Here is a 19,817-nt window from a genome sequence, read left to right as displayed (position 1 = left end):
CCGGGGTTGGGACATTTCTGGGGCGAGGAAGCGCCGGGCCCCGGGAGTCAGGGAGGGATGTGCGTGCGAGCGCCCCCAGATGGGAGTCCTGGGTGGCCCCCTGGCACGGAACGACTTCGGCACTCGCAGAGCCTATGGGGAATCCAGCTCCGGGCTGGGATGGCAGTCTCAAGGGTCTTCATTTGCCCCCGGGCTGCCCGATAGAGCTGGACTATGAACCAGCTCGTTCCTAACCGTGTCTGAATTCCAAATTGGCCAGGTGGAATGGGAGGATGAGAATTGGGAAGAGGGACAAGAAAGGAAAAAATGTGTTGCTTTGATGCCAACCTGTGTCTGGAAAGATGGGAGGAGGGGATGCACCTGAGGACAGGAGCACCCTAGCAGGTGTCCGTGGCATGGGAGGGGGCTGGTCAAGCGGAGTATGTGCAGCTCTCTTGCCCGAGAGGATAACCTTCTAGCTCCCTCTCACAGGGCAGTGGCCAGCAGATAGAAACCCCTCACGTTCGAAGGGAGTAGGTGCATTTTGAAATTAGATAAGCAGAAGTCATCAGGTGTTAAGGTGGCAGAGGCGCTGTGAGAAGTGACAGCTCCCTGGAGAGCGAGAGAGCAAGTGGAAAAGCAGGAGAACCGGGCTGATTCTGCTGGGATGGGGGTGGCGCAGAGTGAGATTGGTAGGCTCCTAGGTCCTTGTCTTGGAGATATCTACATGTTGCTTGAGTGACTGAGGAAAAATGTTCAAGCTTTTGATCTGGGAAAACAGTTATGACTGTCTTAAAATATATGTTGGGGCTGTTTCCCCCCTGCTCCCCACTTCCTAACCCTCTTATGTCCACACGCTTGGTAGAAGGTCTAGGATTGTGACTAATCACTGCCCCCATTCTGAAGAAATTGTACTTGGCCATTTTTACGGGACTGAGCATCCTGTGTGAGCGTCTGCCCGATTGTTACCTGACACACAATCATTTCTTCCCTTTTGTTTTCTATCGGGTCTGTCTTGCTCTGAGAGTGTACCCACCTCCTTCCCTCCCCTACCCGGGTATTCCCACTCACTCAATTCCCCTCTTCCCCTTGCTCCTCCAGCCATTTTGGACCAGCCTCTGAGCTTGCCCACTCACACCATCTACCTTCATCAAATTGTATTTTAGCTGCTGTCACAAGCAGGGGATATCAGCCACGAACTCTCCGAGAACCAGCACCATCATGGCTATTCTCCAGTGGTTAATTAGGAAGCATCAGTAGTTATCCTTCTGTAGGAACAAACTGCAGGGATGTGCCAACTTAGGGTAACAGCAGCTTGAGGAACTCCCCTATCTGAAGCCCCCATCTCCCAGCACTCAGGATTAGCTTTCTGTGCTAGCTTCCCCTTCAGTTGCAATAGTGTCAAATTGTGTCTTTTCCCCCAGGAAGGTAATGCATCTGCCTGTCCAAAAATTTACTGCATTCAAACATCTGAAAACTTGAACATTGGAGAATCTGTTTAGCAAAAACATACTGCATATGTTGTTTTTCCAAAGGACCCCCCAATTGCTGTTGCTTTTCTCTTCCTCTGACACTCTAATGTGAGATTTCGCTTTGAATATTTTATCGTCAGTATAAATATAAAGAAATACCAAGCTAGAGAGAAGGAAAACCGAAAGCATGCACTAGGGAGGTGCATAGAATTCTGATTACACAAACACAATTCCAGAAATGGCTCTCCTTCCTTTTGTTAACTGCAAAGTGAAGTTATTTCCAGCAGAGAAGGGACCCACCCAAGGTTGACCTGGAGAAGCCAAGGAGGCTGGGGGCGGGTGGAGGGAGATATTTATATCTGTGGATCTTGTTAGCTAAACTTGCATAAAAATTCTTCTCTTTAGTATTCATACCCATTGACCTGGGGCCCTGCTAATGACTGCCAAGTGTCCTTCCCTAAATCCGAGGTCACTAAAGTGGAAACACCCCTACTATGATAAAACCCCACAGCCCAACTGTGATACCAACCACATGCCCACTTTTAAGTATAACCAAGACACTTCTCTGTTACATTTTGTGTTAATCCACAGATTATTGGTTCACCCCTCTGTCAGGAGACTAAAATATAGACAAAGGCAACTGTGCAGGGTGAATAGCACAGATTTCAGATTTTATATTAAATGGCTGAATTGTACATACAACAGTCCCTTGGGTTGAAGGGTTTGCAAACCAGAGTTTTATTTAATCATTTATTGCATTCAATGGATTATCTGTTTTCATTCTGAAAAGAAGTCAGAAGTCGAAAAACAGTTCCTTGCTTTTCTTGGGAGGAAGTGGTGATAGAAGTGAAAATCCGTTTTATTTACACAATGGGTGCCCCTCAGGGCAATGGCAGATTTGACTTTCTACTTGGGCTTCCTGCACCGGTGGTCCTGTGAGCAGCGCCTCGTGCTTGTGAGCAGCTCCTTTACCAGGCTTATTTTCATCTGCCAAGCTGAGCTCCATGCGCTGGGGGAGATAGACAGCTTGTGTTTGTGGCCATTCAACCAGAAAAGAATAACAGCTGAAAACAGACAATGGAGCAAGGGAATTGGGGTGGGGTGGGGGTGGGGAGAGGAGGTACAGATAGCCCAGTCACTCATAATTGGCTCCCCAAAGGCAAACCTAGGTGTAGAATGGTGTCATAAAGCAGATGTCATGTAAACACCCCGCAATGTGATTATTATAAAGATCTGTTCAGAAAAGGAGAATGATCATGAGCATATGCCTTTTCATCTGGAAGGAGCCCTTCTTTTGGCTTCGTTTCTTCATTTCATTTACTTATAAGCAGTTTTTTGAAACAAGATTTTCCCCCTGAAAACGAGAACCTCACTGTTATGCATATGGAAACCTTCAAGTTGATTCAACTGAACAAAATCACTCAATGCATCATGTATCTCCAGTGAATTAAGCATGAAACCCTCACATGTCCTCTTCCCTCTTCTGTGTCTCCTCTCTGCAGCCACCAACTTCTTCTCTAGGTTCATGGTCCAGGTTTTTGTCTTGTTTTGTTTTGCTTTTTGATCACAGTAAACTCATCTCACTTAGGTTGGAAACATTCCCTAAAAATAATACATGTTTTCCTGAGTGCGGCAGGCTATCTAGAAAAAAGATCATTTACACATGGCCGTGTGCTGGATTTAATTCCCTCTAAGGAAACCCGGAACACTATGAAGAAAAGAAGCTGCTCCAATTTATTTTATTGTGCATTGTTTACATGACACTGATGAGTGCTGTGTGGAGGAGATGAATGTTTTCACAAGTTCATTACATTAATTAAATAGGAAATTAGATTTTTTTCAACAGTGAAAGCAAATGAGGTGCAATATTTCTATGTTGTGTTCCATTAGATCAAAATGAGTTCTCTACCAGACCAAGGAGAGAGGAGTCTCAAAGGAAGTATTCTTTACACCGTTTAGCATTCTAAAACTGATTCGCAATCATTTTTAATTCTGAGGTGGATTTTAAGTTCAAGTCTGTGATGTTATATAATTTAGGAGAATCCCACTTTTGTTTCAACTTAAGCATGTGTTTACTGGGCAATTATTCTAAGGTCTGGACAAAGTTAGACACCTCATTCAATATAAAAGTATAACATATTGGCTGGGCACGGTGGCTCATGCCTATAATCCTAGCACTTTAGAAGGCTAAGGTGGGAAGATCGCTTGAACCCAGGAGTCTGAGACCAGCCTGGGCAACATGGTGAAACCCCATCTCTACAGAAAAAAAAAAAAAAAAAAAAAGAAAAGAAAAATCAGCCGGACATGGTGGTGCATGCTTGTAGTCTCAGCTACTCCAGAAGCTGAGGTGGGAGGATCGCTTGAGCCTGGAAGGTCAAGGCTGCAGTGAGCAGAGATAATGCCACTGTACTCCAGCCTAGGTGACAGAGTGAGACCCTCAAGAAAAAGAAAAAGTGTAAGATATTGATTAGACCTTCTAGGGAGCACAGTCTGGTGGAGAAGTAGGAGGAGCACAATTGAGTTGGATAGTGTGCTATTGGTGACTGGATGTCCTGGTTTGCCCCATACACACCTGTTGTTGCAGCATAATTATTAATAGCACCACCTTTCACTCAGAAGTGTTGCAATCACACAGTCACCCTAGAGAAAAGGACTATGAGAGGTCAAAGGCAGAAGGCTGTGATTGGAGTAGTCAATGAAGATTTCATTCATGTGCCTATTCTAAGATTACAGGTAAATGGAAAGGAAAAGGGACTATTTACCAGACAAAAAGACTAGGAAGACTGTGAGCTTCCTGAAGGCACAGAGGGTCTGTTTTGTTTGTTCCTATATCCTTGGGACTTGCATGCTGCCTACCCAATGGTAGGTATCAACTATTAACTAACTACCTGTGAACCTAGATTTAAGATCAAGACTGAAGGTAGGAAAGGTAGGGACAGTCAAAAGGCATGTCTTGCAAGGAAGGTCAGATAAGAACAATTGTGAAACAAGGCTACTATTAATGATGATGATACTAGAACAAGGTTGGCCAATGACCATACCGAAAACCAACCTTATGTACAGAAAAACAACAGTGTCTTTTAATCCTTTCGTGTATTTGCGTCTTCACTTTTGGGTTTAATGTTATTGGCCTTTACTTCTACCCCTGGAAGTGATCTCTTCCTTCTCAAACAAATTGTTTTGGATGTTAAATGAAGAAACAATGACTCCATTCTCTTCAAGCTTGTCTCCTTCTGACCTTGGCTTCCAGGAGAGCTCTTGGAAGGAAGGCAAGGGCAGGAAAGTGTGGAGAGTACCTGAGAAATACAAAAGCAAGGCAGAGAAATGCTAAAAGTATACGTGATTTTCCTCCTCCTACTAGGAGAAATAAATTCAAAGTGACAGTTTCCTGGAGCTCCTGGAGCTAGTGCAACTCCCAAGAGGTCAATTCCAGTATGACGCTTGATTTCTCTACTTTTTGCTACATATGAAGTCCTGGAATGACTTGGCTTTGGCCTTCGCTGTGACAGTCTACCTTCCAATTAATGTATGCTCACACTAGGTGCCCTGCTGATATGCAGAGGTTCAAGGTTAACCTATCCTACATGAAGATTCCAAGATAACTAGCAGCTGTTACCCTTGAATTGCAGTGCCATATTTTTAGTTTATAAAGTTATTGGCAGCATTTTAGCCAATTTGATCTGTATCCTCCCAAGTTCTCGTTTAATTTAGAGTTGTCTCGGTGATGCATCATCCTCAGAAATAAGTGGAGCTTAGAAAAAAAGAGAGATGAAGCTGAGGTGATGGACACCCACAGGTGATCCAACATTCATCAGGGCTCAGTTGCAGAGAATAGAATCTACTCAGCAGAAAAGATATAAAATAAAATGGGTTACAGGATTGTTGGGTCAGGAAGGCCAACCAAACGCTCTCTAAGTTGAAGGATAAGGAAACACACTCTAGGTTGAGCTTTTTGGAACACCTAAGAAAAGTACATTGTAAAACAGGGCTACTGGAGTCACTGCCTAACCTATACTCAAGAAGCTATACACTGGCCGGGCACGGTGGCTTACACCTGTAATCCCAGCACCTGGGGAGGCCGAGGCAGGTGGATCATTGGAGGTCAGGGGTTTGAGACCAGCCTGGCCAACATGGTGAAGCCTCATCTGTACTAAAAATACAAAAATTAGCTGGGCACGGTGGTATACGCCTGTAATCCCAGCTACTCGGGAGGCTGAAGTAGGAGAATCATTTGAACCTGGGAGGCAGAGGTTGCAATAAGCAGGGATCACACCACTGCACTCCAGCCTGGGCAACAAAGCGAGACTCTGTCTCCAAAAACAAAAGAAGCTGTGCACTGATTTGAGAAGCTACTGGCTCCAGAATGAGACTACCACTAGCATGGTCAGGAAAAAGCCAGCCAGGAAGCCACTACAGAAAAAGCAGATACTCCATGAAGGTGGCTGCCAGCAGTGACAATAAAAGAAGCAGAAGTCTGCTGTGGTAGGCAAAATAATGCACATCCACCCCCCCAAAGATGTCCATGTCCTAATGCCAGGAACCTGTGACTATGTCACCCTACATGGCAAAAGGGACTTTGCAGATGTGATTAACTCAAGGACTTGACAGTATCCTGGATTACCCAGTTGGGCCCAATCTAATTCTATTTGTCCTTAAAAACAGAGAACCTTCCCCTGCTGTGTCAGAGGGAATGTGACTATGGAAGAAAGATCAGGGAGATGGAACATAGCTGACTTTGAAGATGGAGGAAGGACCCACAAGGGAAGGAATGCAGGTGACCTCTAGAAGCTAGAAAGGGCAGGAAACAGATTTTCTCCTCGAGCTGCCGGAAGGTAACACAGCCCTGCCAACACCTTGATTTTAGTCCAGTGAGACCCATTTTAGACTTCTGTCCTCCAGAACTGTAAATATGTGTCATTTTCACTTTAAGCCGGTAAAATTGTGGCAATTTGTTACAACAGCCATCTGAAACTCATACACACAGCCTTGCCCCTGCTTCTACCTTCAATCTTGTGCAAGTGCATTTGACGGAGACCCCAACTCACACATGGAATCCTAGCTGCAGGGGATTCTGGGCAGTGCAGTTTTCAGCTTCCCAGCTCCAGTAAGGAAGGCAGCAAGAAGGGGTTGGGACAATGCTGAGTGCTGATCACTGTATCTGGTGCAGCTGCCACTGAAAGTCATGAGGAACTCGGGGAGCTGCAGGTGCATGTGCATGGCACAATCCTTCTCTGAGGGACAGTAGCATGTGGCAGAACACAAGTGGATGCCTGAGATTTTTAGGAAGTTTAACAAGTGTTAAGTCATTAAGATACAAAGGGGAGGTAGGGGAGAGGCATCAGAATAGTTGCCTGTTTTACCACATTAGAATTTACTCTCTGGAGGATACCCCCATTTACCTTGATGTAATTATTATTTATTGTGTGCCTGTATCAAAATATGTCATGTAACCCCTAAATATACACACCTACTGTGTACCCATAAAAATTAAAAAATAAATGTTAAAAAAAAAAAAAGAAATTGCTATCTGGAGATTAAGGAGAGATTTTATGTAAGTATCCGTATCAGGGATAAATATTGAATTTCTAAAATTTAACCTTTAACTACTTACAGTCCATCCATATGGCAGATTGGCAGATTATATTTTCCAAAGATGCCCTCAGTAATAACTCCCACCCCGCATGATCTTTCAATAAAGTGACTCTGATACTCTGATACATGGAGAGATGGGGGTTTATGTTCTCTCCCCTCAAAACTGTGGCTTTCTCAATCAATAGAGAATGCGATTTCTAAGGCTAGATCATAAAAGATCATTCAACTTCTACCTTATTGGCTGGAATACTAACTCTTGAAGCTATCAGCCACCATGCAAGCAGTCTGACTATCCTGAGACTACCATGCTAGGAGGAAGCCCAAGCTACCTGATCACATAGAGAGACCTGAGATGATAAGAAAGAGAAAGATGCCTGGCCAGACCCCAGCTCCTCCAAACCCTGCTGTTCCATGTCCAGTCACCATCTGACTGAGGAGAGACCCTGAGCCAGAAAACTGTCTGGCAGAGGCCTTCCCAATTCCTGACTCACTGCTGTTGTTTCAGGCCACTACATTTTGGAATGATTTGTCACACAGCAATAAATAACTAGATTGGTTTATACGGTCAGACACAGAAAAAGGTCAAATATGACCACAGTCTTGTGTTATTCCTATCAAATTTCTTCCCTGTGAGTTAAATAATATGATAGTAGCAGTCACAGAACAGCCAAATCTAAAGCTCACCTTCTCCTCCTGCAGAATATTGGTCTAAGAAACCCATTCTTAAATTGTATATTAGAAGCAAACTGTTGCACATTTTGGTTTGTTTGCCGGGGGAGGATTTGGGAAAGTGGAGTTGATACCATTGAGAAGGAGTTTAGTTTCAAACTGGCTAATCTAGCATGTGAACAAACAGGAATCCAAATAACTTCTTTTCAAAGCAGAGCTGTCTCAATGTAGCAAGTGTAGGTAGTGCAAACCTTACTTCAGGAAGTGTCCTCAAATTGGGGTCCCACTTAGGAGATGGAGAAAAAGAGAAGGAAAAGTGCCAGTAAGAAAAAGTGCCAGTCGCGGTGGCTTGTGCGTGTAATCCCTGCACTTTGGGAGGCTGAGGCGAGTGGATCGCCTGAGGTCAGGCGTTCGAGACCAGCCTGGCCAACATGGTAAAACTCCAGCTTTACTAAAAATACAAACAAATTAGCCAGGCGTGGTGGCAGGTGCCTGTAATCCCAACTACTCAGGAGGCTAAGGCAGGAGAATCACTTGAACCCGGGAGGCCGAGGTTGCAATGAGCCAAGATTGCGCCACTGTACTGCAGCCTGGGTAACAAGGGTGAAACTCTGTCTCAAAAAAAAAAAAAAGAAAGAAAGAAAAAGAAAAAGTAATTGGATTGACCACTATGCTCTGACACCTGCAGTACATTCTGCCACAACTGGCGATCCCTTACGTCCTCCAGCCAGTTGACTGCTGGTCTTTCCTTTTCTACCACTTCTCTTCTGCACACGCCTCCTTTGATACCTAAAGTCTGCTGTTCCTCAAGTTTAAGTTCAAGGTTCAGCTGAGAATAGTCATCACGATACTTTAGTCCAAGTGATAGTGCCTTATATCTCTGTGGATTTTTGTAGTTTTCAACGACTTTTACAACCATGGTCTCATTTAAACCACAGAACAACCCTGTGATATAACATCAATGTTTCTAATTTCACAAATTAGGAAACCAAACGAATGGATTAGCTGGTTAGCACTAAGATGTTCTGACTCCTCACTGGGGGCTCTCCACCCCGGGAGGTCCACTCAGCCAGCCTGGAGGCAGCAAAAACTGTTTCTCTGGAGGGGAGGAGAGGTGATTTGTTCTTCCTACCCTCCCCCTTCAATCACCAAACTATGGCCTATTTGAAGTATGACCGTTTTCTCTTACAACATAACTAATGTCCTCAGTTGGACACTTGGTTCTGCAAATGGAAACCTGCCCCTGTAATGACATAAAGGTCAGGAATTGCTCCCTTTTCAGGCTCCCATGACATTCCAAAAAAAGTTTGCCCTTTGAATTTTGTCATAAGGGTCTTTGGCCTAAAATAGGATAGAAATGGCACGTGGTGTTTCTTTTTTAAGGGTCATTTTTTTTTCCAGATCCTCAATGTGTATTTCTTCACATTAGGATGTTTTCCAGATGTAGTTTTTGTTTTGGTTTGGTTTTGTTCTTTGGTTGTCACAAAATGGCTCCTTCCCCCACTGATAGAAGAAAATAGCCAAAGCAGGAAGGGACTAAGGGGCTGCATTAACTCAAGATGTTTTCATAAATGTGAATATACAGTAATCAGGCTAAAGGTACTGAAAAAAGCCCTATTGAAAGCATGCATAGTTTTTCGTGTAGGGGACTAGTTTCACTCCTTTATAATCCAGCTGGGAGTATAAGCCTGGCCAAGCCTGGCACATAAGATTCTGCATGTGGTAAAAATGACCTTCCCTCTATCATCTCCCTTTAGGTGAATCATAGGATCTTGAGTGTAGGTACACAGACAAGGCCTTCCTAGGCACAAGAGGAGTTTGAAGCCATTGAAATTTTCAAAAAATAAATACGAAGTCTAAGGCAGGTGTGGTGGTCTGTGCCTGTAGTCCCAGCTGCTCCAGAGGCTGAGGTGGGAAGATCATTTGAGCCCAGGAGTTCAAGTCCAGCTTTGACAACCCCATCTCTTAAAACAACAACAACAAAAAGCAAGACAAAACAACAACAACAACAAATAAATGCAAATTCTGAATTACAGATATGTGTACACATATCTCATATTGCATATTGACAGAAAACTACAGAGTCTCACTCTGTCATCCAGACTGGAGTGCGGCGGCGGCCAGATCACAGCTCAGTGCAGCCTCAATCTCCTGGGCTCAGGCGATCCTCCCATTTCAGCCTCCTGAGTAGCTGGGACCACAGGCTCATGCCACCACACCCGGCTAATTTTTGTATTTTTTGTAGAGATGGGGTTTCACCATGTTGGCCAGGCTGGTCTCAAACTCCTGGGCTCAAGCATCTCCCTGCATCAGTCTCCCAAAGTGCTGGGATTACAGATGGGAGCCACCACGCCTGGCCAAGCTTCTCATACAATGAAAATCCTGTCTAAATAAACATGTTTTATATTATTATAAAAGTAATAGCTATCACTAAATAGCATTTCTAATGTGCCAGGCACATGTACTAATTCATTGAGTGCTCACAACACCTTGAGGTAATTACTCCATTTTATAGATGAGAGAATGGAGGCTCTGAAAAATTACTAAGAGGCAGAGCTTGGTTTTAAACCTAGGCCGTCTGGCATCAGAGTCTGGGCTGTGCTGCGGCTGTGGATGTAAATACACAGACTCCAAATTCAGAGCCACAGTTCCCACAGCAACTGCCAGTTTGTAGCATGTTCAAAAAGCCCGAGTTCTCCCACATAACTTAGCTGAGTTGTGGCTGCCAGATCTTTTGGCTTAGCAACTCGAAACAGAGACTGTCCACGTAGGCTGAAGTTCTCAGTTGATATCAAGGCGTTAATGAGACTCTTCAGGCTTCTATTATAATCAAGAAGAAGATTTTTCACATCCTCCTTCTGAAAGGTTCATTATTCCAGCTGGGTAAGCAGTGTGTCTGCAAAGATGCCCTATCATCAGGAAATGAAATGGGCACTTTTTCTCCAAGTAAGCAATGCATCCTGATAAATAACGCCATGTCAGTGGCGTGCCTTCTCCTTCCTCTTGCAAACGATTGATGCCTCGGAGATCTGAACAACCCCACAAAAGGGGAGGGAAATAGAGAAAAAACAAACTTGAGGGAAAAAAGGAATCATTCCTTTTCTTTTGTGAGGACTTTTGTCTGATCCGTGCCCACATGTAAAGTATCCCTTGATCAATTTTGTCTTAATTACTGGATGTAGGAAAACAAGCTCATTGTTAATTCATGCAGTTTTAATTTATGCATAGGAGAATTATGCAGGATAATTACCTGCAGTTGAAGGAAAATGAATAGCGTCAGATGTGGTTAATTCGCGCATGGTTTACCCTTCTATCTTTCTATCAGAAAAGATTTAAAGTGGTAACCAATCTGAATGATATGCAAAATTGCATTGGTTTGCTAAGTAGAAGTATTTTTTTTTATTTGCATCACAAATAGAGTTCTCAGATTTGGACTGACTAGATTTGAATATAATTTCCAAAACAATAGCTGTGATTCACTGACTTAACTCATATTTTATCTCTTCCAGAAGTGCCCATTTTTCAAATCAGTGCAAAAGAAGTTATCTTCATAGGCCCCATGTTAGCCTGAGTATAGTTTCCTTTATGGGGATAATTCAATGGGAATGATGATTATTTCATACATCAAGATTTATAGGAGATTTACAGTAATGATCACACTACTTGTTCCCACATTGTCCCTGAACCTCCATGATCCAGTGGCTTCCAAAAACTGAAACAAACAGCTGGAAAAAATTATGGGGCAATGAATGGATATCAATGGAAATTTCCTTGTGACTTTTGTCAAGCAATAGATAGCTGCTAAGGCCTCTTTGAACTCACACCTAGTAATTGAGAGAAGACTAAGAGGTGGTTCAAGTTTACTGAAAAAAAAAAAAAAACTACTCCCTGATGCTGAGTTGAGACAGGTTACAATAATGAACAATTTTAAAAGGAGAATACCAGTATCAAAAGGAGGAGCCAGAGAAAGTAAATATGTTCTTGTTATGATGGAGCAGTAAATTTTACTCTGAGCTTCCTTGTAACTAGGCAGAAAGGGGAACAAAGGAAGTTATCACCTAAGTTCCTGCTAGCAGAAAGATAGGCATACAAAATACAGCAGTTCCTTAAACGACACATTCCCTTAGTGATGAATCGTAAAAGTAATGTCTTATATGGGAACGTATACACGGTAGGTTAAATTGAGCTAGCTCATTGCAGTGAAGTTCAAGAGGCAACACCTTGCATGTTGATCTTCATTCTTATTTTCTTATCCCTCCATCAAGCTCTCTAAAGATCCAAAAAAGGGCAACCAAAGGAAATTTCACGAAGAGAAAAAGGAAAGATCTGTATTTGGCTCTCAATTGCCCTTTTTTGAGAAAAAGTGATACAACTTATCTAAGGCAGCTTTACTTGCCATAATCAAATTTTGTCTGCAGAAAATATTAGCAGAGTGAGTTGAAGATGACTTACCCCCTTGCCCACACCCCCTCACAGAGGAGCCCAGCTTAGACAATGGAGTTAACAACTTCATAATAATCATATTACTGTGCCAGAACTTATTGCTTCAGATTATAGGTTCTAGTAAGACCAACTTAACTAGGAAAACACAGCAAAGTATAAAAACACAAAGCTTTGTTTAGGTAAGGCCATTTGTCTTTGTACCCCTGACCTTAGTGATGATGATGATAATAATAGGATAATAGGTGTCATTTAACTGAGTGCATATTTTGTGCCTAGCATTACACTTTGGCTTGATGTTTCCTTCCTTCCTTCCTTCCCTCCTTCCTTCCTTCTTCCTTCCTTCCTTCCCTCCTTCCTTCCTTCTTCCTTCCTTCCTTCCTTCCTTCTCTCCCTCTTTCTTTCTTTCTTTTCTTTCTTTCTTTCTTTCGACAGAGTCTCGCTTTGTCACCCAAGCTAGAGTGCAATGGCTCAATCTCTGTTCACTGCAACCTCCGCCTCCCGGGTTCAAGCAATTCTCCTGCCTCAGCCAGGCGTAGTGGTGCTTGCTTGTAGTCCCAGCTACTTGGGAGGCTGCGATTCCCTTAAGCCTTGGAGGCGAAGGTTGCAGTGAGCCGAGATCCCGCCGCTGCACTCCAGCCTGGGCAATAGAGCCAGACATCATCTCAAAAAATAAATAAACAAGTAAATAAAAAATAAAAACACTAACTGTGACCATCTTTAAGATTCTCTATAACTTAAGTCCCTCTGGTAATGAGAGGTATGATGGCATGAAATTGCCTCGGAGCCAACTCTCAGGAAATATGTAATATATACACATGTAAAGTTTAGACAAACTTTCATTTACTAAGACAAATGCCCTTATTAGACAATTTTCCTTGACTCTGGAAGTGCTAACAGAAACATAACTGGTAAATTTGATACTTGCCATTTCCTGCTGCGAATATTAATTGTGGCACACAGTGTAATCCAGAATCCAAATCTGGAGGATGGCGGAGGGGGAGGGGTGTTATGACTGGCTGTGTGCAGCCACCTGTCCACGCTGTGGCCCCCTTCTCTCTTCACCCTGAATACCCCAGTCTGAACAGTTGGAGGGCATCTGCTCCTGGGGCTGGAACACCCGCACTGCTGACTCAAACAATAGACTCATCCTGCCAAATGATGTATTTTTGGTACAGAAAAAAATTCTGGCCCTCCTAGGAATCGAAATACACTCTTAAGTGAATGCATGTCATTTGTGAAAGACATTGCCTAGTTCACATTCTGAACTCTGCTCATCCCATTTGATTAGACTCAACACCCACATTCATTGCTCCCTGTATTTTCACTTCCAATGTCTTGGGATGAGGTTTGAGAAATATACAGTGTGAATGGCGTTCTTCAAAAAGAAAATGCTCAGAGTGGCTGATTGTCTGGAGGGTTTCACTGAAAAGCTCACAATCATATCATAGAAAATTAACTCTTAAAAATCCCTCCTTCCGGTGGTAAAATAGCCTGGGATCCTGTGCCACATTTAATACCAACTTTATTATTTATTTATTTATTTATTTATCTATTTATTTTTTCTATCTATTTATTTTGAGATGGAGTCTTGGTCTGTCACCAGGCTAGAGTGCAGTGGTGCAATCTCAGCTCATTGCAACCTCCGCCTCCTGGGTTCAAGCGATTCTTGTGCCTCAGCCTCCCGAGTAGCTGTGATTACAGGCATGTGCCACCACACCCAGCTAATTTTAGTGTTTTTAGTAGAGATAGGGGTTCACCATGTTTGCCAGGATGGTCTCGATCTCCTGATCTCATGATTTGCCCACCTTGGCCTCCCAAAGTGCTGGGATTACAGGCGGGAGCCACCACGCCCAGCCTATTTTTTAATAGGAAGAGCCAACTATTTTTGACCTCCTGATATTATGTAGTCTCTATAATTGAATCTCACCTTATTAATTCAACTTTCAAGAGAGTTGAGAATGCACAGTAGTTAAAAATGACAGCCCAGGTACATGATAAAATTCATGAAATCAACCTCCTTTGAAGCTTTTTTTCCTCTAGGAGATGTACAGGAAGTCTCAATCTAGACTTCAGTAAACTGGAATTGACTTGATAATATATCCTCATCACTGTAACAAGAACAGCAATGAACTCTTTCACTGTTTAAGCACTTTCCATTAATTGACCAATAATTTTCATAGCGACCTATGAGTTTGGTTCTTTTATTATCCCTGTTATACAGATAGGTCTGGAAAGCTTAAGCAACCCGTGAAAGCCACACAGTATAAAGTGGTGCTGCCATGCCGCAAACCCAGGCAGGCTGGATTCTTTGGTCGCAGCACTGCTGAAGTAGAAGGCATTTGTTTTGTTAGTGAAACTATTGGAAAACATAGGAACAGATGACAACAAGTTCCAATCCTGACACGGGGCTCCTTTTAAGTCTTCACAACAATGCAATGAAGTTCTTTTTTTCTTTTCTTTTTTTTTTTTTTGAGACGGAGTCTCGCTCTATCGCCCAGGCTGGAGTGCAGTGGTGAGATCTCGGCTCACTGCAAGCTCCGCCTCCCGGGTTCACGCCATTCTCCCGCCTCAGCCTCCTGAGTAGCTGGGACTACAGGCACTCGCCACCACGCCCGGCTAATTTTTTGTATTTTTTGGTAGAGACGGGGTTTCACCGTGTTAGCCAGGATGGTCTCGATCTCCTGACCTCGTGATCCGCCCGCCTCGGCCTCCCAAAGTGCTGGGATTACAAGCGTGAGCCACTGCGCCCGGCCGAAGAAGTTCTTTTAAATCCTAAGATTCCCAGAACCATTCCTTGTATGCGACTGAACGAGTGACACAATTTTATCCTGTTTTTCTGGTAAATATTTGTAATGCCTTTTTCAAATATTTTGTGCCGTGAAGTTGAAGCCAAGCGACTAAAGAACATGAATGACTCCTTTTTTTTTCTTTACATGTTAAAGGAATGGGAGGCAAATGTGACATGATCACTGCATGCTATGTGTGTGGAGAAAAATTAAACCCTAGGAGGATTTTTTTTTTTAAAAGTACTTATGCTCAGGCCCCACCCCAGACTAAGTCAGAATCTCTGAGAATGAAGCTTGGGCAATGACATTTTTAAAAATCTCACCAGGTGCTGGGCGCAGTGGCTCACGCCAATAATCCCAGCACTTTGGGAGGCCAAGGCGGGTGGATCATGAGGTCAGGAGTTCGAGACAAGCCTGACCAACATAGTGAAACCTCGTCTCTACTAAAAATACAAAAATCAGCCGGGCATGGTGGCATGTGCCTGTAATCCCAGCTGCTTGGGAGGCTGAGGCAGGAGAATAGCTTGAACCTGGAAGGCGGAGTTGCAGTGAAATGAGATGGTGCCACTGCACACCAGCCTAGGCGACAGAGCGAGACTCTGTCTCAAAAAACAAAACAAAACAAAAAAACTGCCCAGGTAATTCTAAGATACAGCCCGGTTTGAGAACCTCTAAATTAGTGCATTATATTAGGCTCTTTCTAGAGGTTATTGATAGTTATATCAATAGGAGGATGCAGAGGCTGGGACAAGGGTAAATATTTTAAAGTAGCAGATGTCTTCAAATAAACCCATTAAATCCATCTCTAACAGTCGACGTGACTGTGGATTTAACCCTAAGAGTACAGGTACAGGATGTTACTCTCCAAATAGCAAAGATGACCCATTTATCTATTTATATTTGTTGAAACTGAAATGCTGTTATTATTATTATACTGTGTTGTTGACCCTCAATGAGCACCTAGTGGTTGGGAATGGTTATGGGATATGAAAGTAAAATGCCTGGGGACGGGGAACAGGAGGTCATAGTGAGACACCAGTTACTGTTCTTAAACCATGTGAGCACTGCATTGGATTTGTACTGATTGATGATGTTTGTGGGGCCACAGGGCATTCTGAGAACTGATGATCCTCCCCTCCCAGTTGACAGAAAATTAAGAAACGGGAAAAGGAAATTGTTAATAGTAAGGGAATTCTGCATTCTTAGCTAAAGGAAAATGAAGATAAGTAGTAACAAGACCCCATCTGGGTGGTAGAAACCCTCATTCCAGTTCCAGTTCTGCTAACAATCTTGTTGGAACAGTTGCCTACAGGTCAGTTTCAGAATACAGATGAATTTCCCTTCTGTACAACCTCTTCTTATTCCTGTAAAACAGGAATAATAATCACTGTCCTACCTAACTCAAGGGTTGCTGTTAGCATGTAGAGTAGGTGCCAAAGCATTTGGAAAAGTGCAATCTGCAAACATGAAATATTGTCCTGAATCACCCTCGTCAATCAAGGTGTTTCTTTGAAGTTCCAAGTAATATTTGAGATACAAACAGCTGTGCAGCCACCAGAAGATGAACCTTTCTTTCTGTTGATTTTGACCTCTAATGGGTCACCTGCTCCTCATAGCACCTGCACTACTAAATTCTTTGGTAGCTCACTATGGTGGAGAAGGCCTCTGGCAGTTGGTTTGAACACCTAACTTCCCTGCATGGAGATTATTTAATCTTTTCATTTTTGCATGGCTGATGTGATCCAGTTCAATGCTTCCAGTTGGCTCAAATTGTGCATTTGTTTCTTTGGATCCTGACAGCCTAGGACCTCTCTGTTCTCTTGTTTATGATGAAAGTCCCAGAATATTCCCACAAGCTTCTCCCTATAAACCAGATGATAGAGGCAAAATCTAAGGTTCTCTGACAACACGATTCTCTTCCCCTGTTGATCTGGGTCACATCCAAGAAGGACACTCCCCAGTTTGGTTGGGGCTTCTGTATTTACACAGATGTTGGCCTGAGTGGAGTGGAAAATTAGGTAGATCTGGAATTTATTGAAGCCAGTTAATTTGAGCACCAGTGTGGTCAGATTATAGCCTTCTTGTTTGCTTTGAAGTGGGATAGGGTAAATGCACCAGGCTAAAAGGCCAAACCAAATCATCTTCTAGAGAAAATAGACACATTCCCCTTCTCATGGCCTCATGTTTATCTGCACAGAGACCTAAGGAGGACAAGGGTTTTCATATATTGCCTACAGTCTATGTCCGCCATTCTTACATTTACTGTGTTCTAAAGCGCTCCATAAAGGGGTTAAAGGTTAAGAATTACTGTCTCTGAGACTACCCTCACCTACTTTATGCTAGATGAGTGTCCTGATACTCTTAAGCTATTTGGGATTGTCTTTTTATATCAGCAGTGGGCTGGTAGACACCCAGTAAATAAACTTTTCAAACATACACAGGAATAGAGTAAATGAGGTAACAAATTCCTGAATATCCATCACCCAGTTACAAAAATTGGCAAGATTTTTCCATGCTCGATCGATCCCTTTGGTGACTGTTGCTGTTGAAGTATCTTAAAACAAATTCAGACCTCTGGATTTCACTTGTACCTGCTTCTACTGCATCTCAAGAGTATGCACACTTTTGTTTTGTTTTGGTTTTTTAGAGACAGTGTCTCACTCTATTGCCCACACTGGAGTCAGTGGCAATATCATAACTCACTGTAGCCTCAAACTAAGTATGGACATTTTCTTGCATAACCCTAGGGCCATTTTACACCTGACAAAATTAGTAAATTATCATCTAATACCTAGTACATATTAAAACATCCCAAGTATCTCAAAATGACTTTTCAGTTGGTTTGTCATTATAGTCCAAACGTAATCCACACATTGCCTCTGTTGCTGTGTCTCCTGCGTCTCTTCTTGTCCTTCTCCCACCATTTTTTCCCACGAATAAATTCTTTAATCAGTAAGAGGTCTGAGGGCCCCGTGAAAATCTTTCCAGAGAATATCTGTTCCCCGCTTTATTTCTCCCAGGCTGTCCAAAGAATCAGCACCTCTTACTCCTCTGTTTATAACTTCACCCAGGGTGATAAGGACACAAGAAAATGAATGAAAACTACTTTCTCCCCAGTGAACTAGAAAAAAAATGGAAAAGGCAAGGGCCAAAAGAAGCCAGGCAATAGAGTGAGATTTGAGTCCCAGAAAATAAAAAGTGGCCTTCAAACAATTCTTGTGTGACCCAGAGGATAGAGTACATCCTGGGAGTGAGCATACGGAATGATGCAGGAGAAACAAGGCTAAGGGGAGAGAATCACTTGAGCCCAGGAGTTCCAGGCTTTAGTGAGCTATGATTGCACCACTATACTCCAGCCTGGGCAACACAGTAAGACCTTGTCTCTTAAAAAAAAGAAAAAAATCTATTGGGTACAAACAAGATTTAAAACTGGTGAGTGTGAGGTGATGGAGGGTGCATTAGGGGAGATGGGAGTCTTGGGAAAAGTCTCCAACCCCCTTTTTCTTGCTCTGTAAGAATGGATGTGGCTCACGCCTGTAATCCCAGCACTTTGTGAGGCTGAGGCAGGTGGATCACTTGAGGTTAGGAGTTCGAGACCAGCCTGGCCAACATAGTGAAACCCTGTCTCTACTAAAAATACAAAAATTAGCTGAGGGTGGCAGCACGCACCTATAGTCCCAGCTATTTGGGAGGCTGAGGCATGAGAATCACTTGAACCTGGGAGGTGGATGTTGCAGTGAGCCGAGATCACATCACTGCACTTCAGCCTGGACAACAGAGCAAAACCCTGTCTCAAAAAAATAAAATAAAATAAAATAAATAAGAATGGATGTAACTCCACTCTAGGTAAATTGGCTAAGGACCATAAATTGGCAAGAGGATTGTGGAAGCTAACTTACTAACCTAAGTGAGAGCTTGGTGTGATTATAGGAGTTACATGGGCCTCTGAGAGGGGAAACAATGAGATAGTGCCTTTTGGGCTCAGAATACAAGTAATACGGCATTTCACACATGTACAAATATGCCTCTAATGTATTCTTTTGTCTTTGGTGTTGGGAATTTGCCATACGTTGATGGATCCAGTCTCAGATACATAAGCATTTGTTCTTTCTTTATGCTATATTGTACTTAAAGATAAGAATTAGATGGCCTTTTTTTTAAAAAAAATCTCGTTACTGTCATTACAGCTTCAAATCCTTTAGACAAAGAATAGTAAAAAATTATTAAACACTCTTGATATACAATAAAAAGGAACATAATTCTGTTTTGCTAATAATCTAGATATTTGCATGTAGCTATACCTAACTGCTTTGCATTCTAATAACAAATTATTTGTCTTTGGCAACCAAAAATAACTCAACAGATGTTATACATGTGGCTACCTTTTGGTATGCAGCAGCTAGAACCGGCAATGAAACCACTATTCCTTTTACGGCAGTTTAATTTGCTAAAATTACCATGCAGAGGACATGTGTACAGGCCTCTGGGAAGCCACTCAACTTTGCAACTGCTGGCATATGATGGCACACACGTTCACAGCACTGCCTTACTTTGTTAAGATCCTGGAATAACTCTTTGACACTGGGTTGTTCTGCAGTGAGTCAGTTTGTTATAGTTTTCTTCCTCTACTTTTTTCATCAGCTATACTTTGTTCAGTAATAATTCACATGACTTTATACAAAACAGCACAGATTTAGAAAGACCAAGGTAATTTTTTTTTTGTATAAATTTATGGGAGCCAGGTGCAGTGGCCCACGCCAGTAACCCTAGGCTGAGGCAGTAGGGTCTCTTGAGCCCAGGAGTTTGAGACCAGCCTGGGCAAAATAGCAAGACCCTACTTCTACAAACAATTTTAAAAATTAGCTGGGAGTGGTGG

The 19,817-nt window shown here is 42.8% G+C and overlaps 2 protein-coding genes across 11 annotated transcripts in view; both read left to right on the top strand.

The window, feature by feature from the left end:
* RIPOR2 (RHO family interacting cell polarization regulator 2) overlaps positions 1 to 19,817 on the top strand; it is a 235,190-nt gene that overhangs the window by 132,511 nt on the left and 82,862 nt on the right. The window lies entirely within an intron of this gene.
* The window catches only part of CMAH (cytidine monophosphate-N-acetylneuraminic acid hydroxylase), a 377,256-nt gene that overhangs the window by 298,806 nt on the left and 58,633 nt on the right, over positions 1 to 19,817 (top strand). The window lies entirely within an intron of this gene.

Source organism: Pongo abelii, chromosome 5 (genome assembly GCF_028885655.2).
Source record: "Pongo abelii isolate AG06213 chromosome 5, NHGRI_mPonAbe1-v2.0_pri, whole genome shotgun sequence".
NCBI classification, from domain to species: domain Eukaryota; kingdom Metazoa; phylum Chordata; class Mammalia; order Primates; family Hominidae; genus Pongo; species Pongo abelii.
The sequence above is the reverse complement of the archived record's forward strand: the minus strand, read 5'-3'. Positions and strand labels throughout refer to the sequence as shown.